We start from the raw sequence: 26,748 nt of genomic DNA, 5'->3' as shown, positions 1-26,748 counted from the left end.
CCTTTTGTTTATATAATATTCCATATTGCATAATTACCAACATACCATTATATTTAACAATAGGCTTGCCCACCACATCAAACATATGAAGTATTGACAATTTAATGAATTACAGTGCTGTGCTATTGTAAAACAAGTGTAGTAGTAAGGCACCATTCAATCAATCAAGACACAACTAATTATGCCCGTGCTGTGTGGTGTAAAGAACTCATTTGTTATGGACTGAGACAGTGTCATGAATTGATAGACTGGGACTGCAGGTTCAACACAGATAACGAGAGGAGTACACAACTGCTGTTTCTTTTGATGGGCTTGAAACTGCTGATAATGTGCATAATGACAAGTTTAAGGTTATGGATTTTTAGGCAAGAACTATTAGATGCTTTTAATGAGAAATAAATACGGTGTGACACCATGAAATGGCAAACCGGTGTTCACATAAAACATGATGCTAAAGATTGCACAACATGTCTAAGGCCTTATGTAGATCCTAAATAGTTTATGTTATACTCTTATGCAATCCAGTTGGATATACTGCCACCATGTTCATAATTGTTTGCTTTGATTAGGACAAATGCAGGGTTAGGCAGATTAGGCATACATCACATTTTCTGTGAGCAAGACATGTGTTTATTCATCTGCTGAAAGCTCAGCCCTACCTCACTGTCACACTCGTTCTCTCATTATCAGATTTGTTCCACCGCTAGAGGAGGGACAGGATGACTCTATATCAGTGAGAAAGAAATGATGGACAGATATCCAGGCAGCTCTTCCTCTAAAGCCTGCGGTACGATTAGTGCTGACTGCCATGAAAAGCAGCATCAGGTTTGTGCCCATGTGTAGTTGTGTAAATGCTTATGATTTTTCAATACTTGTATTATCTATTTATTTATTTGTCTGATTTTATTTTATTTTTTTTGTTATAAACAATAATACCGTACTTATATCGAAAATTCACTTAGTTTAATTATTATTTATATATATTTTTTTATATTTTACATTTTATTTTATTTTGTTTTTAGTTTATTATTATATTAATTTTATTTTGTTGTTTTGGGAAAGCTGTAATTGTTCTGCATTTTGTGTTAATCAATTATTTTCTTAAAAACTATGTAGCTCATCAAGAATAGTGTTATTTTAGCATCATTATCATTCATATTTTTGGTTAGTTTTTATTGTCATATTACTATTATTAATTATTTAATTTCAGTAAAATGATTAGCTGACTACACAATTAAAATGTCCTGATAATTTACTCACCCCCATGTCATTCAAGATATATGTGTCTTTCCTTCTTCAGTCGAAAAGGTATTAAAGAGGAAATTGAGGAAAACATTTCAGTATATTCCTCCATATAGTGGATGTCAACAGGGATCAAAGGGTTGAAGGTCCAAATTGCAGTTTCAAAGCAGCTTCAAATATACATACATATATACATACATACATACATACATACATATATATATATATATATATATATATATATATATATATATATATATATATATATATATATATAATAAATATATAAATATATTGCATAAATCAATGGACCTTCAACTGCTGAATTCCACTATGTGGAGAAAAATCCTTTATTTCTTTTCAGAGAACATCTTGGATGACACAGTGGGTGAATAAATTATCTGGAAATTTTATTTCAGGAGTGAACTAATCTTTTAGCATTCATATCTATTTCAAGTAGCTATTTATTTATTTATTTGTTAACTATAACAATCTGATCCAGAATTCATTCATTGATCTGATCACAATCAACTACACAATAACTACACTACAGTCCAGGTATTAGTTTTCCAACATGCTTTGGTAGCACATATTTCAGAGCCGAGCCGAGCTGAGCTGCCAGACACTGATGGATAGCCAGGCTGTCCGAAGCTCATATTGTTGGGGAAATTAAAGTGGTAGGTGAGTCAATAAACATTATAAGGTTTTGGGTCAAGGGACCTTTCACTGCCACACTCGACTCCAATCACTCATTTGGTCTTCTACAATAAATATTGAAAAATCCACAGATCAGTGCTAGCAACACTACATAAGCTAATACTAACAAAAGACACACAATTAAGCTTAAACACTTGCTGGGTTAAAATCATCCCAGTGCTAAGTGAAATATAGATAAACCCAACTAATCTGTTGTTTTGACCCAGCAGTTGGATTAAATGTTCAACCCAACAACCTTCTGGGTAGTTTTACTCAACTATTGCTCAAAAATGACTGTATTTCTCACTTAAAATTAACACACAACATGTTTACATTGAACATTTATTAATATGTTTAATAAATAAACATTTATTACTAAGAGGTGGGGGCTCAAATAGGCAATTTGCATGAACTGTCTGATTTATTATTCTGAATGAATCAAACGTTCAGACTATAAATATGAGAACTGTTCATGTCAATCAAATTCATCAATCAAACTCTACTCATATGACAGACACAGAACTGTTCAGGGTGAACCGAGTCACTAAAATTAGTTATACTTACTAACTCTACTCATTTGAGAAAAATTAACATTCAGGATGAATCGATTCACAAAGTACTGCCACTGTATAACCAGCTTTTAGTGAGTAACACCCCAACACTCTTTTTGTAGTGCTGTACATCTAAACAATATCATACTTTATTTTAGTGAAGAGTTAATGTTAAAAAGTTAATCATTCTCTTATAGTATTTATCCAGCTCAGCAGACTTCATTTATGACCATAAAAAAAAATCTTCTCTTTGAATAGAGATCTGAAGCAGCTAATGATCACTTTTCCTGTGGTGATATTTTTAATGCACCTACTGTAATACCTAACACAATCACAGCCTGCCTGTGTCTATGCAAATGATCCATCTGCTCCAGGGAACCTCATGAGGGTCTGTTGTGGAGAGCGGTGTGATTAGGTCCTATTGTCTGTCTTATCTGCTGTGTTCATTGCAGATTGGAAAGCACTGCTCATTTCCTTGCCTTTTTATGCCAATGCGAGTGGGATTTTTGACTGGATTTTCTGTTGCCAGAGTATTGCACCTGGAAAACTTGACACACCGTGATGATAAGTGACTATATTTATTTATTAAAGTTTAGTTTTATTTTCATCGAAAAAGAAGAAAAGTCAATCAAACCACTGTCATCTTTTTAAAAGGACAGGCATTAACTTGGGTAAATGTAAACAATAGTTCAGTTTGTATGCATACTGTTAAAAAGTGTTTTCCTGATTTTGCAGAAATAATTTGTCTCGCATGACAGGCTATTATTCATTATCACTCCTAAATGTGTAAAGATGTTTACCTCATCACACCAGCTATAAAATATGATTTAGCTTTTCAGTCAAGTTTAAGTTATGTTTTATGTATTGAAGTCATGAATAAAGTTGTTGCCTCATAAACCATAGACTAGCTATTTGTAACACCGCGATAATGAAAGTTAATACTGGCCAATAGTTAACAAAATGGCACATTAATCAAGCTATTCATTATAGAAGAAAGATGACTGCACTGCTGTATCCAAACAACGCAATAAGCACCCTTTGCTTTACCCTCATATATTTTGCAATGTGTTTTCTTGTATTTAATATTCATTAACGATTCTATTTAGGCCTTAAGTACAGACTCAATTTGTCTCTGGCTTGTAAAGGACTATGGCTGTGTAAATTAAATCCTGCTAAAATGTTTTATTGCCCTAATCCATAATATGTAATTGCATTCATAACCAGAATGATATATTTGTGCCAAGAAGCAAGCAAACAAACAAAAGCATTAAAAAATCATGACAATTTCCATTTTCAATCACTGACTTGGGGTCATTTTGAAAGCAATCATTTCATCTGTATAAATCAACAGCTCCCCCAGATAGGTCATTCTACCTCCCTGAAATTAATTTTAGAGATGCATATGTTCAGCAAAATAAAACAATAATTCACTTGCATTGGAGGAAAGACAAAAATTGGATATAGTGAGAGAGTCTGTGGGATGGAAAAAGAGATAAAGTGTATTTGCATGAGCACATGAGTAGGTTTAAGTGTCTGTGGGTGTACTGACTGGGTTTATGCATTTGCCATCCGGCAGGACCTTGAGGGCAGACCTCACACATTCATTTCCGCAATCACTGTCATTCACCTTAGACACAATGACCACATTTACGAGCCCCAGCATCCAATTTACATGAGAGCTCATAAAACCTGACCACAATTTTATATCATTGGCCATTAATGACAGGGATCACTGCCTTCACCATCAGGACAGAAGAAGAATGGAAAATCAAGCCCAAAGGGACATCAGGCAGCATGTATGGAAGGATGTTACACTCACATACACACATAATTACAGCCATGAATAATGGTGGGTCAGTAAGTCATAAAAATGTCTCTTGTTAGCGACGTCTTGTGTTTTTTTTTTTTTTTTGACCTCAGAATAAATGACCCCTAAAACTTATAAAGCATCTGTCCACAATGTTCAGCAATAAAAAAAAATGTCTGTTCCATACAGTACAAAGTCAGTTATATTAAATATTTACTTAATATTTTATTGCCAAAAAAAAAATCGGTTTTATTTTTCACATCCACAGTAATTCATTTTTTTTAAATTATGTAAACAAAATGGAAATACAGAGTAATTCCTGTTAGGGGCTGTTCGCAACATGTTCCTGGATCAACATCCTTGTTGATCCTGGAACAACATTCCAATCAACCAATCAGAATTCAGATATAACTTTTCTGGAAATATCTGTTTTAGGCTTAATCTGTCACGGTTTTGGTAAGGGAGGAACTCAGGTGCAGACAGGGATTCTCAAACAAAGGGTTTATTACAAAAAGGGGAAAATAAAAAACCCACGAGGGGGAAAACAGGACTAGGGCAGATACAACAAATACTAAACAGGACTGATCAGACAAGGTAAACAAAGACTCAAAACTAGAGAACACTAACTACAAATAACACTCACGGTTATACAGGGACTTCAGAGGTACAATCACAAGTGTAGAACACATAAGTAGTACACAAATCACAATGACAATGAACCGACGCAAGACAGAGCACACTAGGAGATCTAAATAGGGGTACTAATCAAGACACGACAGGTGTTACAGATAGGACAATCAAGACACGACTAGGTTAACAAGGGGGGCGGGGCAAGGGAACGAGACAACACAAGCACATGGCCCAAAGACCAGGCCATGCGCTTGTACACAAAACAAGGGTCTGTCATGATCCTGCCTCAAGCCTAGGAAAAATCAAGGACACGAGGGCAGAATCATGACAGAACCCCTCCCTTAAGGAGCGGCTTCCAGACGCTCCTCAAGGGAACATCAAACACGGGACATGACTGACATGACAGACTGGGACACAGACACAAACCAACAAGACATGACAAATAACAATAAAGGCAAACATGAGTACACAACGGCAGGGTTGGGGTGACAAATCAAAAAAAACAAACAGGGAAGGGGAGGGGGCGGGACCACAAAGTTCATGGGGGACAGACCAGGGCGGGTGGGAGGGGTAGGGATCTTAGAAGGACAGGACGAAGGCTGACGACGGGGGGTACGGGCAGGTCTGGGTGGTGAGGGGCGGGGAGGGTTCTCGGGATAACTGACAGGAGCAGACACAGGACGCGGGGCAACACTTACGGGACGCGGGGCAACATCAACAGGACGAGGGGCGACTACATCTACAGGACGAGGGGCGACTACATCTACAGGGCACGGGGAGACAACATCTACTGGGCACACAACATCTACTGGACACGGGGGCACATCAACGGGACACGGGACCACATCAACAGGACACGGGGAGACAACGGCTGGACACTTAGGACTTCTGGGGACAGGGTCAGGGGACAAAACAGGACTGACGGGGACTTCTAAAATTTGGACAAGACGGGACAAATAATCAGAAAAGGCTTTAGCAGCAAGGATAATAGGCATCTCCTTATGAGAAGAGACCGACTGTACAAGAGTCTTTGCTGCAGAGTCGGCCGCGGCTCTCTCCTCCGCTCTCACGACTGCAGCTCTCTTCTTTGCCGGCTCGGGCACGCTCACTGTTGCTGGCTCGGGCATGCCCACCGCTGCTGGCTCGGGCACGCCCACCGCTGCTGGCTCGGGCACGCCCACCGCTGCTGGCACGGGCACGCCAGCTCTCTCCGCTGCTGGCACGGGCACGCCAGCGCTCTCCGCTGCTGGCACGGGCACGCTCACCACTGCTGGCTCGGGAGGAGACAGGGTCACAGGACCGGCAGGCCCCTTCTTCTTCCTCTTCCTCCTCGGGCGCGGTGCAGAGGCTACAGCTGGGTCAGAGGCGGGTTGGGGGAGTTTGGTCTCGGACAGGGCAGACTCGGACGCCGAAGACTCTGAAGCCGACTCCCATGAAAACCGTCTCCCTCGCTTGTTGGGGAGACTGAAGGTAGTGGGAGGTGCCTCAGGACTCTGGGGGGGACTTGCCTGATCTCCCAGGGTTGCCACGGCCAGGACACGACCCTCTGGGACCGTGGGCAGCTGGGTAGGTGGGGACCTCTGGGGCTCCTCCTCTCGCCCGCTCACTCCGGAACGACCTCCCCTGGTCCCCCGGAACACCACAAGGCGAGAGCCCTCAAAACAATCTCGCTGGCCGGCTGATGCCATCCAGCATTGCCTCCTGTCTGCTGAGTTCCATTTGGGTCGGTTCATTCTGTCACGGTTTTGGTAAGGGAGGAACTCAGGTGCAGACAGGGATTCTCAAACAAAGGGTTTATTACAAAAAGGGGAAAATAAAAAACCCACGAGGGGGAAAACAGGACTAGGGCAGATACAACAAATACTAAACAGGACTGATCAGACAAGGTAAACAAAGACTCAAAACTAGAGAACACTAACTACAAATAACACTCACGGTTATACAGGGACTTCAGAGGTACAATCACAAGTGTAGAACACATAAGTAGTACACAAATCACAATGACAATGAACCGACGCAAGACAGAGCACACTAGGAGATCTAAATAGGGGTACTAATCAAGACACGACAGGTGTTACAGATAGGACAATCAAGACACGACTAGGTTAACAAGGGGGGCGGGGCAAGGGAACGAGACAACACAAGCACATGGCCCAAAGACCAGGCCATGCGCTTGTACACAAAACAAGGGTCTGTCATGATCCTGCCTCAAGCCTAGGAAAAATCAAGGACACGAGGGCAGAATCATGACATAATCAGGGTTAGGTGCTTCTTACACTCTTGTTAACCAGCTAAATTTCCCAATGATTTTAGAAATAAATTATGGGTAGAGTTAGGTTTAGGGGTAGGGACTGGGTTAAATCTATATTTTTATTAATAATGTTGATCCAGGATCAACAAAAGTAATTTTTGCTATTTTTGGACCAAAATGTATTTTCGATGCTTCAAAAAAATCTAACTGACCCTCTGATGTCACATGGACTACTATGATGATGTTTTTCTTACTTTTCTGGACATGGACAGTAGAACGTACACACAGCTTTAATGGAGGGACTGAGAGCTCTCGGACTAAATCTAAAATATCTAAAATATCTGTGTTCCGAAGATAAACGGAGGTCTCACTGGTTTGGAACGACATGAGGGTGAGTTATTAATTACATAATTTTGATTGGGTGAACTAACCCTTTAATTATGACATTGGGACAAATACTAACTAATATGATTAATGAAAATGGCTCAGTGAATATTTATTATACATTTTTTATCCAACAACATATTTGTTACAGTATGATCTATTCATGTAAATATTTAATACGTAAGAGGTACAGTATTACCCAGTTTTTTTCTGGACAGATGGTTTGTAGATGAATCTATCTGTTCTGAGAGAAGCTCTGGTGCACTTTCAATCACACTGCTGAGGGAATTTATTGTTCCATGCACAAAAACTAAATCAATAGACGATTATGTGGATGGAATGGTCAGACATTATCGCTCTACCGAATCATGCCTGCAAATACACACAGACTCGCAGATAAGGGGTGAGATGGATGTCTCAATAAAAATACAATAGCAGTCAATCGATAGTGCCGAGATGGATCCAGATTCCATCAGAGATTAAACTGTTACCTCTCCATATTAAAAACTCATAAACAAACCCAGCTAAGACAACATTAACTTTCATTAAGAGCTTCAGTAATAAAGCAAACAGGTTTAACAAGGTGAAGACTTCATATATTAAAAGTTTGTCTCTGGTTGTTTCTGTTTTTATTTATTTTTTTAAAGGTTTAGACAAAAAAAATCTTATTTTTAAAGTATTTGATCAGTAAAACAACTCTTAGAGTAGTTCACCTTAAAAATGTGGTTTTGGGCAGTATTGGGGAAGCTATTCTGAAACTATAGTTTGATCAGCTACAAACTACTCATAAATTAAAGTATTTTAATCATGACAACTCTAAGAAGATTTTATCATGATGAGGAAATTACAATGTTGATGTATTTGGTCTTTGCAGAATAGATCTACTACATTGCTGCTGCTGCTGCTGCTGTTGGTTATTGCTGTAGTTGTAGATTATTGCTGCTGCTGCAAGCAAGTACATAAACTTGCTTCTGCATGTTGCATATAGTGATACGGTGCAATGAGTATTTAAGACATACTGTACTGCTACTGCACAAATAGCATATAAAATAACTGTATCAGTGTATGGGTTGGCACTAGCAAGTGAGAGGTGCAGTGAGTATTTAAGACATACTGCTGCTGCACATATAGCATATAAAATAACCCAGAGCAGATCTGTACAAGTGGAGCTGGGGAAGGTGGAGGATTTCAGGGAAACTCTGAAAAGCGCGCTGCAGGAATCTCTAGTGAATGTTAGCCAGCCATTCAAATCCAAGGCAGTTAGCTCATTAGCTGCATAGGCAGCATGGACCAATCACCTTGTGCCAAGTCATTTAACTATCTGAATATCACCAGTTACATTAAAAACCCGTCAGCCTGTGCTATCTAGATGTTCATGATTAAATTATGTATGTAAGCAACAGTCAAGCTACCCTTCTGAAAAAGTAGCTAGCTACTTCTACACTACAAGTTACTATCAAAACATAGAATTTTTCTAACCTACACTGAAACTTATTATTATTATTATTATTATTATTATTATTATTTAAAAATTAACATTACAAATAACCGAATAACAGTAAATGAAGAATATTAATAAATTAGAAGTAAAATATAATGAAGCTATGAGTAAAATATTTGGGGTTTAAAATAACTAATGTAATGCAATCATGATTTGGTGAATTCAGGTTGATGAGGATGCTTTTTCCAAGTAATTTCAATGATAAAAAGTGTTCCGATCATTTGATTTTGTAAACTATCCGATATCACAATGATAAAATGTATAGTTCAGTCATTAAATTCTAGATGGTGCAGGCTGACAGGTTGTTAATATAACTGATGATATTCAGAGAGTTAAACGACTTGGCACAAGCTGATTGGTTCATGTTGCATATGCAGCCAATAAGTTTACTGTTTTACATTAAGCATTCATTAGAGCATTTTGCATCTACCTTCAGAGTTCCTCTAAAACCCTACACCTTTCTCAGCTCCACCTTTATAGGTGTGCTATGGATTATCAGTGTATGCATTGGTATCAGCAAGTTCATTAACTTGCTTTGCAGCAACTGCAGCAATAATCCACAACAACATCAATAATCAACAACAGCAGCATTGGCACAAAAATCTGGTAATGTATTCCAGCCTTTATCTGAAAACAAGTGTTCTCTTTCAGTTGTTCACTCTTGATGTCACGTCGGTGACCGATGAATTGGGATATCACGTCGATAGATCAATCTACTTTGAGTGCAAACTAAACAAGCCAATGCATATTGGCATGCAATTATTGCATCCAACTGCAGCTGATCACAGCATGAGTAGAAGAATGCAGCTAGTGCTATGCATACCAGCTTTTTGCTGGTTCTAGGGTGCCCTAGAACAGATCTCCACGCATGCTGTAGTTTACACGGATGCATCCACCACTGGCTGAGGGTCCACGTACAATGGGCATGCAGTCTCGGGTTTGGACAGGCCCACAGCTAGGTTGGCACATCAATTGCCTATAGTTGTTAGCAGTTCACACTTCCTTGAACGGTCTCAAAGGGCACTCACGATGCAAGCATGTGCTGGTCCAAAAGGACAACTCAGCGATACATCAACCGACAAGGTAATGTTCGCTCCCGTCGCATGTCGCAACTCGCCCGCCACCTACTCCTATGGAGTCGGAAGGTTCTGAGGTCATTTCGTGCTGTCCACATTCCGGGTCTGCTCAACCGTATAGCCGCAAAACTTACTCGAGCAATGCACCCAGGAGAATGGCGACTCCATCCCCAGACAGTCCCGATGATTTGGAGAGGTTTCAGGTAGACCTATCTGCAGAGACCTCTCACTGCCAGTTTTCCTACTCCCTGACCAATGGCACACAGCTGGCCGCTGGGCCAATGCAAATAAGTATTTGCCCAGGTGAGCTTTCTCACACAGACACTGCACAAAGTCCACTAGGATGAGGAGCAAGTCTTGCTAGTGGCGTGTTCCCACTCTGACCTGATTCCCTGAACTAGTGCTCTTCCCGACAGCACCTCCTTGGCCAATTCCTCTGAGGAAGGATCTACTGACATAGAGATGGAGCACCATTTGGCACCCCGTGTACAGACCTTTGGAAACTCCATGTCTGGTCTCTGGATGGGACATGAAGGTTCTAGGTGACCTACTCCAGGAGGTAGCGAACACTATCACTTTGGCGAGAGCACCATCCACGAGACACGTGAAGTGGTCCATAAAGCCTTGAAGAGGAACCTGGTTAATCGAGGGATGTTCTTTTCACCAAGACAATCCCAGGAGATGGTCAATTGTGGTCATGCTTTCCTTTTTGCAGCAAGGGCTGGAGCAAAGGCTGTCTCCACCCTCAAAGTCCAGGTTGCTGCTATCACTGCGTACCATGACCCCATGAATGGGAAGTCTTTGGGTAACATGACCTTGTCATCAGGATCCAGGAGGTTAAATCCTTCCCGGTCCCCTTCTATACCCTCTTGGGATCTGTCTCTAGTGCTAAAATCACTACTGTAGGACCCATTCGAGCCTTTGCATTCAGTTGAACTAAAGATTCTTTCATGGAAATCTCTGCTCCTGCTTGCACTTGCATCCATCAAGATGGCAGGGAACCTGCACGCATTGAGGCCAGCAGAAGGGGAATGCCATCTCTAAGCAGAGGATGGCCCACTAGACTGTGGATGTCATCACCCTGGCTTATCAGGCACAGGGTGTGCCCTGCCCTGCAAGCTCACTCAACTAGGAGTATTGCATCCTCCTGGGTGCTGGCTCGTGGCACCTCACTGACAGATATTTGTAGAGCTGTGGGCTGGGCGACCCCAATATGTTCACTAGATTCTATAGCTTTCGTTTAGATCCGTTATCCTCCTGTGTTCTCACCTCAAACGGGTAGTGGCACAGAGGGGCTCCAGTTAGTGTTGGCTTGCTAAAACTGCTCCAAAGTGTCCGTTTTGTAGACCCTGTTGAGATCCTCCATCACCTTCGGCAATCAGAAGTGGTGGAATGTCCGGCTCCAGGCCTTCATGATGAATCTGTGAGAACCATCGAAGGCTGGGTTCCATAATGAGAGCTTAGTTGTACTCATATGTGTGTAGTCCATGGCATAGCCTTAGAGAGTGTTTCCCCGGCAGACTTCTGCTTTCCAAGAGGGTTACAATCACCTCCAATTTCTCCATATACACCTAAATGGATGCTATATGTGTATTTGCTTCTGAAAACTGGAGAAGGATGGGGCTTCCACAGCATCCCTGTTCCAAGTGGAACAAGTATGTTTTACCAGTGTTGTCCAATCTCACTCAGTGAGCTAGTGCTTTGAAAATGGTGAGTGGAACTACTTGTTCCAAGCCCCAGCCTACACTAAATAGGGGTGCAGGTGACTCACACATGGCACTGGAAGGGGCAGCACCCATGGCGTTTTGGTAGGGATCCCAATTCATTGGTCACCGATGTGAAGTCAAAGGTGACTGACTGAAAGGGAATGTCTCGGTTACGTATGGTAACCCTCGTTCCCTGAAGGAGGGAACAGAGAAGTCGCGTTCCATTGCCATGGTTGCTGTACCACTGCTGAGCAATTGTGTCACTGGCTGGGCTCTGAAGCAAAAAGTTGGTACGCATTGCATCTGCTATCTTCTTATACTCCCACTGTGATCAGCTGCAGCTGGATACAATAATTGCATGCCAATTTGCATTGGCTCATTTAGTTTACACTTGAAGTAGATTGTTCTATCGAAGCAATATTCCAGTTCGCTTTGAACTTTCACTGAGACACCGTATAGAACTACTAATGAGTGGATGTTAAAATCTTCAGTGAATAATAGCTCAAATTAAACTCTAACAAAATGCTTGAGAAGATTTATGGACCCATTTAATGATAATTTTATGTTTGTTTTTTGTACTTTTCCTCATTCACTTTTTATTTTATTGAATGTAAGTGACAGAATATTTTCCTTTTGTGTTCTAAGGAGTATGAAAGTCATACAAGGTTGAAATGACAAGGGGGTTAGTAAATTATTAGTTTCTGAATTAACTCTCTTGTAAGTTTCTTTAAGTCTGTTATTTATGTGTGAGATAAGCATTCAGGCTGACAACACTTATAAAGCACTCTGATATAGTATAATAAATATGCAGAATAATGGATGAGTCAGAAGCATTTTAAAAGCCAGAGTATGAAGTAAAAGAAGACAAGTTCAGACAATGCCCCAACCTTTCTAAGAATTCTCACACATCTTCCAACAAGAGTGTGGCAGACAGGGTGATGTCTTCTGTTTCAGAGCAGTGTTCCATGGTGACCGGAGTCGACGAGCTAGAACACAGTTGGAGACACAGTTGGAGACATTCACACACATATTTGAGTTTGGACGCCAAGAGAATGCAAACTGGGTACTGTTTTTGCAGAATGTGTAACTCTGAAAACAGAAGCATAAGCTGCCCTCATGTGAAAAAGAACAAAAGATGAGATGCCATAATGTCGCCTGAATGTTTGTGTCATTTTTTGTTTGTACTTGACTATGCACTCTACTCATGAAAGAACAGTCTAGACAACATAATCAGTCTATTTAGATGCTTCTAGTTAGTAGCATTCACTTTTAACACAATATACTTGTGTACCAGCACAGTGTGCAGGTCTATGTGCAGGTCAATTTACCAACACTCAAACAAACTAATCTACTGAAATAATAAGAAACTATAATGATTACAGACACCAGAAAGAGAGTATTATCCTTGAGCAAAAGCTAAAGGACACCCATTCCTTCTGAATTTATTATGCTTGCTTCCAACTGTTCTAGGACCAGTTCAAGGGCTCTCCATTCTATTATACTGATTAGACTCCATTCCAGCTGTCCTGAGCTCTGTAATGTTATCTTGACATGTCCAAACCTAATTTTAAACCTGCCTTGCTAAGTCAAATAAAATCAGATGTGGTTGTAGTTGTCCAGAATTCAAAGTAAACATTAAATATGACAGATGTGTGTTTAAGAGTTTCCATCTTTGTAGCATATGTTTTTGTACAGTCCTACCAACCTTACTAGAATGCCCCTGAAAGGAAGCTGTGACTTGTCTAATCAGGGCCAATAGATCAACTTCTCAGTGATTTGTCCTCTATGCTGATATGATAAAGGACATTTGTTAGACATCTGTTGACCTCAGACATAGGCTTGGATAAAAAGCAGCCCGGCAACACAATTTAATACAGAGAAAAAAGTAACAGTGAAACATTTAGATGGTTGGAAAGATACAAGTCTTGAAATCACAGAGACGGTTCAAATAAAGATGTTCAATAAATTCAGGAAAAACTGTTTAACAACGTTTTTGTTAAATTGTCAGTACTAAAGACTTTTGTGAAATTGACTTCTCCAGCATTTTGAGAATTTGTATTTATAATAGAAACAATTACAGAATATTATCAATCTGATTGTATATACAGGTGCATCTAAATATATATATATATATATATATATATATATATATATATATATATATATATATATATATATTTTTTTTTTTTTTTTTTTTTTTTTTTTTTTTTTTGAAAAAGTTAAACTTTCCTATATTCTAGATTCATTAGATGTTAAAGGAACACTCCACATTAAAAATAAATAAATAAATACATAAAAAGGCTAATTTTCCAACTCCCCTAGAGTTAAACAGTTGAGTTACAAGAAGTACATATCTGAACACCAAGTGAAGCTCTACAAAATTAATTTGTGTATATTTACTTTGCACAAATTTTCTTCCTAAAGCTGATAAAGATCCTGCTGCTACCTATGGCCCTAGCTGTCCCTAGCTGACCCCAGGGTATTGAAAAAAGTCTGTCCTCACTCTGTGGTTGACTCTTTATTCTCCAATCAGACCCCAGCATGTCCCAATGCTCTTCATGAGCAGCCCACACAGCCCCTTTCAGCTGCGATTTAACACACACGTTTCTTTACAAATATATTGGCAAAGTCTTTTTTTCTTCTGAATGCTAACAACTGGATGTTAACATATAGTGTGAGCACACGTTTTTGATGAAACAACCTTGCAATTCAATTACAAAGTAATTTCCCACCTAATGCCTTGAAGTGAGAAAAATCTAAACAAAGGTAAAATATGTCTCTCACCCTTCCCCTGTCTCTCTCTTTTTTCTTATTATTTCTGTTCCTTTGTTTCTCATGGTGTATCATTGTGCGCCAACACTGCCAACCCACACAAAGCTTTTAATTTTTAATGCGCTGCCTCCTGCCTGGCCATTAAAAAACCTTCAGTGCGCTTCCTTCATTTTTTAGTCTAAGTGCAGAAAACTCTATTGTCATTGCAGTTTAAAACCACCCACACACATAAATACACATATTCACTGGATTTTTCTTTATTATTTGAGGTAAAAGGCAAGAGTGGGATTTTTTTTCTTATTGTGCCGTATACTCACTCTCCAGCTTAAACACACATTTCCCCTATGATTTGTGCTCATTAAAAATGAGCAAAAATAGGTAGGGAAACTTTTTTCTGCGATTATGTTCCCATTCTCTGACACACACATACACACATAATCCACAATCAATGTTCTCTCTATGAAATGGGCCCAAAAGAGCCTCTCGGCAAGTTGCTGCTTATACAAAAGACAAGCACACAATATTCAGTTTAACTAGACATCATGTGTCAAGCTCTCTCCAGCAAACCCCCAACTGAGGGAATGAAAAATATGAACAAATCTTCCTTCCATTACTTCAGAAACACCCAAGAGAGGGTGTTGCAGCACAAAATCAATGCGTGAGTGGCAAAAGCAAATCCAAATTCAAAGCCACCAGAGAGAAAGAACACGACTGAAAACTAGATGACAGCAAGCGACACATTTAACTGCAGCAGAAATAATCTGAAAAACAACATAAGAGATGGACACATCTCACACATTCAGAAATGAACTTTCACAGTTATTTGTTTCCATGATATAATGGCAACCAATATATTCTGAGAACACTGAGCAGAATATAACACTGAGAACCCTAATTTAGCAATTAAACTCAAAATCCATCAAAAGTGACAGCAGAGTCATTTATAATGTTACAAAGAAAATCTGTGTGAAATAATTCCTCCTTATTACACCTGAAAAAAAAAAAATGTTAAAATATATTATGTTTTCCGCAAAATTATTAAGCAGCACATCTGTTTTCAACATTTATAATAATAAGACATGCTTAGTGAACAGCAAATCAACATATTAGAATAATTTCTGAAGGATCATGTGACACTGAAGACTGGAGTAATGGCTGCTGAAAATTCTGATTTGACATCACATGAATAAATTACATAAAAAAAAGTAATTTCCCACCTAATGCCTTGAAGTGAGAAAAATCTAAACAAAGGTAAAATATGTCTCTCACCCTTCCCCTGTCTCTCTCTTTTTTCTTATTATTTCTGTTCCTTTGTTTCTCATGGTGTATCATTGTGCGCCAACACTGCCAACCCACACAAAGCTTTTAATTTTTAATGCGCTGCCTCCTGCCTGGCCAAAAAAAAAAAAAAAAATATATATATATATATATATATATATATATATATATATATATATATATATATATATATATATATATATATATATATAAACATTCAGGGAGCCCCTCCATTGCCAAACATGTTCTATACTGAAAAAAAAAAAAGGTTTGTTAGAATTTAAAACTGTTAACTAAAAGGTTTTTTTGGGGAACCAAAAACGATTCCTTTATGGCAATGTACAAAACACCCCTTTGGAACCTTTATTTTTAAGAGAGTATATATACTATAGATGCCTAGGTACCTAAGATATAAGATCAAGTAATTAAAAACACTCTCAACATGTATTCAAGTTGTTTTTGAATAAATGTAATGATAGACAAAAGAAGTTTGTCATTGATTTACAAATACATCTTATTTTATACAGTATTTAAAATAAAAGATTCACCTAAATAACTTTCTACAAAGGGAAAGATATGCACAACAGATGGTGGTGAAAAACAGGTCTTAACAATAACTAATGGCTACCTGTGGACAGAACATTTTTAAAAAAAACAGGTCTGCACACTCTTTCTGTGTGTTCGGACGTGGCCTTGAGGAAGAGAACACACACATATGGTGTTGACCATCATACTCCGCAGCGACAGACGGAGCAGACTCATTACGGGACAAAACGACAGGCAGCGTGTCGGAGGGGAGGTTTCAGACAGAGGAGCAGGACTGCTGTGTAGAGAGGATGCGAAGGAAAACGGAGAATGAAGCACAGTGAGTTATTTTCCTTTTACTGACAGCTAAACATGGCTACAAAGTCCTTTGACTAATGAGATAAAGTCAGAGCTTTAGTTTTATAATTAATAATGATAATAATAATAATTCCTTACATTTATATAGCGCTTTTCTAGGCACTCAAAGCGCTTTACATTGTCAAGGGGTCTCTTCTCATCCACCATCAGTGTGCAGATCCACCTGTTTTGGAAGATTTAAAAAAAATATATATTTTTTTTTAGTTTTGGTTTAGGTAACACTGATCAAACAACATCATTAGCACTCACAGAATGAATAAAAACATCTGTGTTTAGCCTTAATCAATTATGTCATGAATCATCATGAGAGGGATTTGTCTAATGCTGTAACAATGTTGTTCCATTAAATCAAGCACATCCTTATAATGCCTCTGTGGAAATCACCACAATTAGCTTAATCTCCTCGTCCCTTGTGTTGATCCCTCTCACTAAATGGCCTGGGAACAAATGCAGCCGATCGCCTCGGAATTTGAAGTTTAGTAGCTGAACAGTGCATCATCTAGATCAGAGGTTCCCAAACTTTTTTTGGAAACTGAACACCTTTGATGGAAATGATGGAAAATATTTATGTGAAGTATACTTCATAAGATTTTTAATAGCAATTTATTGAAACATTGGCATGGTCACGGTTCTCTAATATCAGTTAATTTTCAAATAACAAAGAGATAATGAGTAAGAGTTCTATTTTACTTGTGTTTATTTTAAAATGATGTTTATATGGCTACACGACTTGGCCAATGATGAAGTAATTAAATTAGACACACACTGAGAATTAAATTTGAACTGTGACTGATGATATTTAGTTTCATATGAAAATGTTTCATATTGCTGCTGCTGAGTCATTCTGATACAATGAAAAATACAATATTGCTAATGAAAATACTTACTTTTAAGGGTGTTAGCATTTGGGTTCACTTTTTACACTGAAATATCAAAAATATCCTGTGAAATTTATGAAAAAAGAAATGTCAGAAATTTACAGTAAAAATACAAATAAAACAGTAATAGACAATTTAACACAAAACACAGTATTGAAAGTATTTTACAGTAAAATTGTTAAAACATTTGCAATATTTCATTGTTACATGTTAAATCATCTTACACTTAAGCAACAGGCTTTTACTCTAATTTTTAGAGTTGCATTGACTTCCCCCCCCCCCCCCAGAAACTGTTTTTTTTTTTTTTTTTTTTTTTGCTCTGAAAACACAATATTATAAAGCGGCACACATGTAAATGAACACAGTACAGCTCATACTCTGAAACATGCAGAGCAACTGAATATACACTTCCATAAATCTCAACCTTTGACATGATAATCATGATTTGATATTTCACAACTTGTATGTATTGTATTTCACCATTTGTATTTTTATCAGTTGTATTGCACAATTTGTTTATTTTAAAGTTCGACTCAGAAGGCCCTGCTTGAGAGTCCCTGGTCTAGATAACATTGGCTGCAAAGGACAAATTCTGTACTTGAGATAATGCATTTAATATTCCACTCATGGCTGAACTCTTAACCTGAGGAACCTCAGGAGTTTGCATTAATAGCACTTTAGGCCCAAATGTCCAGAAACTGGCGTTTGGCCTTGGAGTGCGTGTTCCTAATTTTGCAAACTCTTAAATCCTTAAGGCTTCAAGTATGTATAAAACATTGTGTCTGGAGAAGAGGCAGAGTGCTTGTTTGTAAGCATTTCATACCCTGTTATTTATCTGGATGCAAACATTTATGGACAGCTGCTGATGAAATGATAGTGACAAGATATTGAGGCCCCGCATTTTAAATAAATTATCTTTTAATGTGTTAAACTTTGCTTAACAGCCTTGATAGGCACACTAAATGACAAAATATATAAATACATCTATGACTGAATGTGCTAAATTACTTTTTTTAGTGTGGTAGTGTATTTTATAACATTATTGATTAAATCCATGTAGTAAAAAAAAAAATAATAATAAAATAAAAAAACGGCATATGCTGGTTATGTATGTTTTGAAACATGGCTGCTGGTTTGAGCTTCTTTAAACTGGTCTTTAGAAGGTCATGAGCTAATTTAAGCTGGTTCTTATCTGGTCATGTCCTGGTCCTAAGCAACTAGCTCCTGCTCAGGACCAGCATAGGACTAGCACATGACCAGCTTAAACTAGCTCATGACCAGCAGCCATACTGCAAAATTTACCTACCAGCATATACTGGATTTTTTTTCCAACATGGATTTAATCAGTAATATTATAAAATAAACTACTACAGTTAACAAGTAATTTAGCACATTTAATCATTTATATATTATACTATAGTATTTATTTAGTTTGTCATTCAGTGTTCCTATCAAGGCTGTTAAGCAAAATATAAAACATTAAAAAGATAATCTGTTAACACTGACCAACCCACTAGAGTAAAACAATATGACAACTAGTATAAGTTATCAAATTTCTGCAACATTACATTTATGCAGTATGCATAAGCATAAGCATGATTACTCTCAATGCCCTTCAAACACCAGCAACACAACACAAGCTATTCACAAAAGACATCACACATTTAATAGAGGAAAAGTGTCAAATGTTCAGCCCTTTAAAACTCCTGATGGCTTCTTGGGTGTCTCCAACAACAGATCCAAAAAGATCCATTAGAATCTTGAAACATCATTCAAAATTAAAATAATTGTTAAAATCGTTATCAGATGTTCAAAAACAGGCTTTTTGAACATTGTTTTCTTTACAGTGACTCTTATAGGTTGATGATTTATAAACATATGGTTTTATTTAAATAAGTAAAATAAAATCACAATTTCTCTTTTTGGATTTTTGCTCTATTGTTAAAATCACAATACATTAGTAATTTACATAATTTTCAGAGAAATAAATGTACAAGATGTCATATACTGTATGGAACCTGTAAGGAGCCTGTAATCTCTTTTCAAGTCCGATTAGAAGTGCAACTGCAACATGACGATGAGGATTCAAATAAAGTCAATTTAACCCATTTAAATACTGTTCAGCATGGCACTGAGTTTATGTAAATTGAATCAGTCCAATTAGCATCCATTTGGGACAGCTATTTTTGTTCAACAGTATTTTCCCTCCATTCATTTGTCACCATGGTAACATCATTTACTTAGGTGAACTCAATAATGCCCTGTACTTTTGGACTGCAGTGGTAAGCTTAGAATTTGCCCTTTTTATGTCTTATAGCTCTTGTCTGACTGGAATGTGCACAAAGCTTTTCAGGCGATCTTTATATAATCCAAGTAAAATGGATACAAGGCATAAACAAAATGCCTCAAAGGGGTCAGGTTTGGCTGGCTAACATGGTTCACTCAGTCCCTGCTGGTGCTTTACCTACCCTACCATCTGGACAGTCATTCAAAACCAGTGTATTGAGAAAAATAAATAAATAGAAAAATATGTCATTATATTATTGTTTTGAATTTAATTTAGAAATTAATTTGAGTTTAGTTTTTGAAGACTGCTTTAAAATAACTTATTTAATACCCGAATACAGTTTATGAAATGTTTTACAGTTTTCTTGTAGCAGCATACATTACATTCTAACTATAAAATGCATAATTACAATCAAGAAACACTGAGTTCAAATGAATGCAAATACGTTGCTAAAAACCACAACCAGATTAAAGAAAAACAAACTGAAGGTCAGTCTCCGAATAAGTGATTAATTAAAAACAGAAGAAACAAAATGAACACTACTGAGCTTTACAAAAACAACTGAAGTCACGCAAGAGACTGGTGTGAACGACGTGCTAAAATGAGGGAATACAGGACAAGCAAGGTGTCGCGGTCGCCCTGTGGGTGTGATGTCAAATCAGCTGAGCTGTCAAACTCATCTCTCAGATGTAAATAACTCCAGCTAGACTTAAAAACAGGAGGAGCAGAATACTCTTGTGTAGCTCGTGTGCTTTGAAAATCCAATTTAATTGGGGAAAAGTGACAAATGTTCAGCCCTTTAAAACTCCTGATGGCTTCTTGGGTGTCTCCAACAATCAAGATCCATTAGAATCTTGACATATCATTCAACATGACAATAACTGAATGTATGTGTTCACATCATTAGCAGATGTTCAAAAACAGGCTTTTTGAACATTGTTATCTTTACAGTGACTTCTACTGTATAAGTTGGTGATTTATAATTACATTGTTTTATAAAAAAAAAAGAACAATTTTGTCTTTTTGGATGGTTGCTATATACTATATTATTGTTTTGAATTTGTTTAATTTACAGAAATTAATTTGAGTTTAGTTATTGAAGACTGCATTAAAATAGTCAATTTAATACCCGAAAACAGTTTATGATGTGTTTTATTGTTTGCTTGTATAGCAGCAAATTACATGGTACTCTAACTCTAAAATGCATAATTAAAATCAAGAAATGAATGAAGTTCAAATGATTGGAAATATGGTGATAACAACCACAACCAGATTAATTTGTGGTTAAAATCCAATTTGAGTACAGCACACATAGAAATGTAAAAAAGCGGGATTTGATTGAGATAACAGTATGTTGAAATTGCATGTCTGTCTATTTTTCCTTTGTTCACACCATATCAGGGTTCACATGCAGAGAAAAACACTCAATACCACATGCTGGGGGTAAGTGAGTGCTATAAAGGCTCTCTGGAACGTATTGGTAAACAGCACTAATATTTTTCAGCTATTTTTAAATATTCCTATTTGGAAAATACAGCAACCTCATTTCAATGCTTCTATACAGAGTTGCTATAAAACCCTTTAAATTATATTTACTATATACATTTTTGAGTAAGCAGTCTGAGATACTGTTATAAAGTTCTTACTGATTTACATTATAAGCTATTAGTACAGTGGCCGATATAGCTCAACACGCTGCAACTTAAGAAAACACATGTAAATTGAAAAAACACCAGCAAATGAAATTGTGTTGTGAAAGATTTGCAGAGTGTTTTGTTATATTCATGTGTTGTGAGATTTTGCAGCGTGTTTCGTTATATGCATGTGCGGTGAGGATTTGCAACACTTGTGTTGTCAAACTGATGACGATGTTGTTGTTGTTTTTTTTTGGTGGTGTTTTTTCAATTTCAGTTTTCTTAAATTGCAATGCGTTGAGCTTTATATTATAATTTAATCTTACATTCTGGCCGCATAAAGCAAAACAGCATCAGCAACTGCACCAACTTTTTATGTACTTATTTATTAATTTATTGATTCATACATTTTACATATATTTTGTATAAAGGTTCAATTAATGGTTAAAAAATCAATTTCTTAAACTATTATACTGTAGGTTATACAGGGTTAATATTAATGTTAAAGATGAACGATGCTCAGCTGTACTGCTGCACAGTAATTAACAATAAGTATAAGTACTGAAATACAGCACAACACTCTATGGAAAAAAAGGTATTGTTATGTAGAACTTCCATTAATGTGATTTGAGCACAAAAGACGCTTAGATAAGAAAACATCTGCTGAGAACATAAATCCAAACAAAACAATGGGATCCCAGGGAGCCATGCGACAATAAACAATAAAGCAATAAAGCATCTAGATCTAGATGTTTTTACTAATCCAAACTGTAAATCAGGATCGAGATGTTTTAATGATTTATGTATTGATTGATTTATTATTTTATTTATTTTTTATAGCCAAACATATTTGACGGTTACAATTAAGATTTCGACCTGTGTAGAATTGCGTTAATGTTGATGCAGTTATGTATCGCATCAAGCTTAGTAGACTGACACCCCATTAAAACACTGTGCCAACTGGAAGGGAAGACATAATTATGTCTTTAGGTCAAGACAGTTGAACATGAGTGTGACCTCTTCACCCTCAATGTCCCCAATTCTAATTACTATTAACACACTGTCAGATTCTGGCACATGGAGTTGAGAAAAACAAATTAAACCTGCATGCTATCAAGACATCTTGATTAAAAGTTCCTCATTCATTATTTAATGCAGAAAAGATGGCACTTTGTTTCTAGCGCAAGTGACCTTTGCATGCACAACCTTTCACATACTTAAGAATTCCTCCATAAACATCCCATCAGTCTGTTAACTAGCACTCTGTATTCACACCTGTTTGATCAATATACTATTTGTCAGTTCAGTCAACCTTTATTTGAATGTTAACTTGAAATGCCTCACATTTCCTGCTGAAGGAAGAAAACCACAGTCTTTGATATAGGACAGCCAGTCAAGTATCTTTTATGTATTTATTTATTATTATTTTTAAATAAATGTTTAAAATGGTCCTTTGCATTTCTGTTTAGCCTTCTTTTATACTTTACAGTTTCAGATTTACAAGATGATTTTTACAGATACTTGCTATTAGTAAAATATTTTTTCATCAATATATTAGGCAACACAACCGTTTTCAACATTGGTAACATTTACCTTTGTTTCTTGAGCAGCAAATCTGCATACAGTATTATAATTATTTCTGAAGGATAATGTGACACTGAAGAAGGGAATAATGTCTGCTAAAAATTCAGCTCTTGACATTGAAGCTCACGTATCACTGAAAGGAAGTGTCTTTCTATTTATAATTGTGCATCTTTCAGATTCATGCATCCAAGAGAACCATCACATTCACTACAATCACCATCACAACAGCTGGATATCGAACACTTAATACAACCCTTACACGGCCAAGCTCAAATGTCACTGTGTTGAGCTGAGCCCATCGATATTTCCATCCTGACCTTTAGCAGTGTTTACCTACCCAGGACATCCTGGGCTGGCTAATCTAATAGCACATAGTGGAGGTGGCAGGAGAGAAGACTGACCGCTGAGTGCTTGCTTTGGTATCGGGCAACAGCACAGATTAATGCTTCAGGGTAGCTGCCATTGGGATTCGCACAGGATATTTAAAAGTCAAACAATATAAACAACTATAGTAACTCCCAGGTAAAGATTAACTTAAGTGATTTATTTTTAAATACACAAAATTAGATCACAGAAATATTTTTTGTACAATGTTTCCATATTTTTTCTAGCACCATAACATAAATTAGTAAGGCTATAGTATCTCTTCACCAATGCCAAAGTTTCATTAATATAACTAAAATGGTCTTTATTACAAAGATCCACCTTAAAACTAAAAACTATCAATGCTGTAGTTGAAAAACAGACTCATCAAGTCTTATTTCACCTTCCCCTTTAATGAGAATTTTGGACAGCTCTGGGGACAATAATGAAGAAACTTTCGAGATAAGTAAAGAGTGCTGCTGCATAAGTGTACTTTATTGTACGCGCACACTCACAACAACACAATTACAACAGAATTTCAATGGCGTTCACTTAAGTTAGACACAGTTCTGACAGGTAGCTCTTAACCATTGTGTTGAGAAGCCATCATCTCTTCAGGTGTTTAGATGAAGCACTGAGGTGTCCTAGTCTGTGGAGAAAAAAGAAAATAACACAACACTTGTTTGGAGTATTATGTAAGTAAGTACAGCTTTAAAACTATGGTTCTTTATCTTTTGACAATATAAAATGCCTGGGGAGTGCATACTTCATAATTAAGATGTAAAATAGAACCACTGCTATAACTGTACAAACTGTATACATATTGAGTCATACCAACAACTAAACCTTAGACCCAAAGACCCATTTCATAACCCCACACTGCAGCACAGACTCTGTACAAGCAAAAAGCATTGCACATCCCCCCACTGTCAGTCAACTCTGCAGTCCTGCATTCTCATTACAGCTTTTGATGTCATTTGTTCAGAAATGCATTCAGAAAAACCTGTTTATTTAAGAATGCAATGTAACTGTCTTTATGAGTTTTTACTCCATAATTCTCTAAACAAGGGGTTCTCAACCACATTCTTGGAGCCCCCCCAACATTGCATGTTGTCTATGTCTCCTTTATCAAACACATCTGATTCAGATCATCAGCTCATTAGTAGAGACTCCAAGACCTGAAATGGATGTGTCAGACAAAGGAGATATGCAAAATATAAATTTTATTCAGAAATAAAACAAGACTCCTACACCCCAATTAATGCTCCTAAATCGGATTTAAAATAACTAATCAAGCACAGATATTTATTAGGGATGAAACACTCATGTGCTTACCTGAGACGCTTATCATTTGATTCTCTGATTTAATATCATATTATTTTCTTTGGTGGAGTAAAAATAGATACAAAAACTTGCACAACTCTTGTTAGTGTGATATTGCAGTCAAAAAAGTTCTGGTTTCCAGTTAGCATTTAAATTATTGAAGGATCCTTAGATCCTCATGTGCAAATTTTGTGTGGTGTTTTTTTTTTTAGTTTTATGTTTGTTTTTGTTTCACATAATCATTTTATAATCATTAGTCATTCTTATGATTTATTATTTGATTATTATTTTTTATTTGATTGTTTTTATGATTTTCACTATATAATGTAAGTATTTCTATTGTTTATTAATTTATTTTGTTTATTAATTTATTATGTTTCTGTATATTACATTTCCTGTTCATTTGTCCTTGCTTATGCATTTTCATTGTTGTTCAATCTCATGTTTGCGGGTTTCCATGAACTGTTTGTCTGTATGAATAAGAGATGGATAAGACAGAATTTTTATGGAAACCCAAGGTTTATGGGATGCTGCAGTTTTGGTAAAACAGCACATGCTAAATTTGTGCTGGTCAGATGAAGTTTGAACATTGAGACATACGCAACTAAGATTGTTCAATAAACTTTTTAAAACTTTTTTACCATCATCACTTTGTATCCTGCTTCTGCTCTTCTCTGGCTTTCCTCTGTCAACTTCTTGAATGACATAAGACTGTTAAACGCTGATTTTGGGTAGACTTGCTGCTAACAGGGTTTGGGTATTAACAGTGCTGCTGACTAGTTGTTCTGCATCCGGGGCTAATTGTTATCTGGTGTGGAGATCCGATCTAACATTATGATTTTAGTTTGGTCCAAGGCATTTTTTATATATATATATATATATATATATATCTATGGAAAATGACAGTATCACCCAGGCTGCTGGCAGTTATTTGTGATGGTTGCACCTGAAATCCCCAATCTGAGAAACGCTGGAGTTAACCTCTTTTACATTAGTGTTAAAGTTCTCTTCACTTATAGCTTTAGAGGAGTAGGCCAGAAGGTCCATGTGGTAAACCATAAATCCAGCCAGTTGGATAGATGTATGAACTTTGATTTAAGCCAAATCCGAGAGAGTAAACACAGCAGTGTAACACCTTATATTGTGAATGAATGTGACGTGAGGTTAATGTAAAGCTGCAGGGTTATTTGGCATCTCCACTATGGACAGCTCAGGCAGTCTGACATGACACACTCCTCATAATCTTCCCGAGAGTCTCGAGGCTGCTTTGATGAAGCAGCAGCACATAAAAAGATCCTGGCAAAGGGTGTCTGAAGAGCTTTTTCAACAACCTCCAAGGCCTCACCCTACAGTATCTCATTTATATTCTATTGATGTGACTTGTGTTTTCAGGGCACAATCTGGAATAGTGACAACTGGCAGGGAACGGTGGCGAATGGATTAACAAAGACCTTCAAACAATAACGTTACACAGATGCGTCCACTTACATTGCTCTTATTGAGTATTATAAAACCTTTTTCAGAAGTGGAAGTAATACAACCGTGTCAGAAGGGCTATTGTGCTACTTTCAAAGTCTAAACTTTAGAACAGAGACTCGGTAAAAGCGCCAGAAAGACACTGATGACCACTGACACAGAAGTGTCATTAAACACTGCAAAATTAAGAGGAATACTTTCAAATGAATAATTTATATCCCTGTATGCACGTACACAAGACGCTGTTTTTCTTCATTCTCTGACATTTGGGTTGTCTGCTGAGTATTGTCTCCTCTAATTTCCAATTCAGCTCTCCTGCAACCGACTGACTCTCTCTCTTTCCCCCATGGTTTTCTCCTCATTAAGCAAACACTAGGATCCGTATCAGCTGCCATCTTGATTTCTC

General features: G+C 37.3%; 1 long non-coding RNA gene across 1 annotated transcript in view; it reads left to right on the top strand.

Moving 5' to 3' along the window:
• Positions 1-16,647: 16,647 nt before the first annotated feature.
• Positions 16,648-26,748, top strand: part of LOC127965519 (uncharacterized) — a 32,561-nt gene continuing 22,460 nt past the window's right edge. The window contains exon 1 of the long non-coding RNA XR_008155316.1: positions 16,648-16,759. This is a non-coding gene — a long non-coding RNA (uncharacterized LOC127965519). The remainder of the gene's footprint in view (positions 16,760-26,748) is intronic.

The sequence above is a fragment of the Carassius gibelio genome, chromosome B9, assembly GCF_023724105.1.
Source record: "Carassius gibelio isolate Cgi1373 ecotype wild population from Czech Republic chromosome B9, carGib1.2-hapl.c, whole genome shotgun sequence".
NCBI lineage: Eukaryota > Metazoa > Chordata > Actinopteri > Cypriniformes > Cyprinidae > Carassius > Carassius gibelio.
The sequence above is the reverse complement of the archived record's forward strand: the minus strand, read 5'-3'. Positions and strand labels throughout refer to the sequence as shown.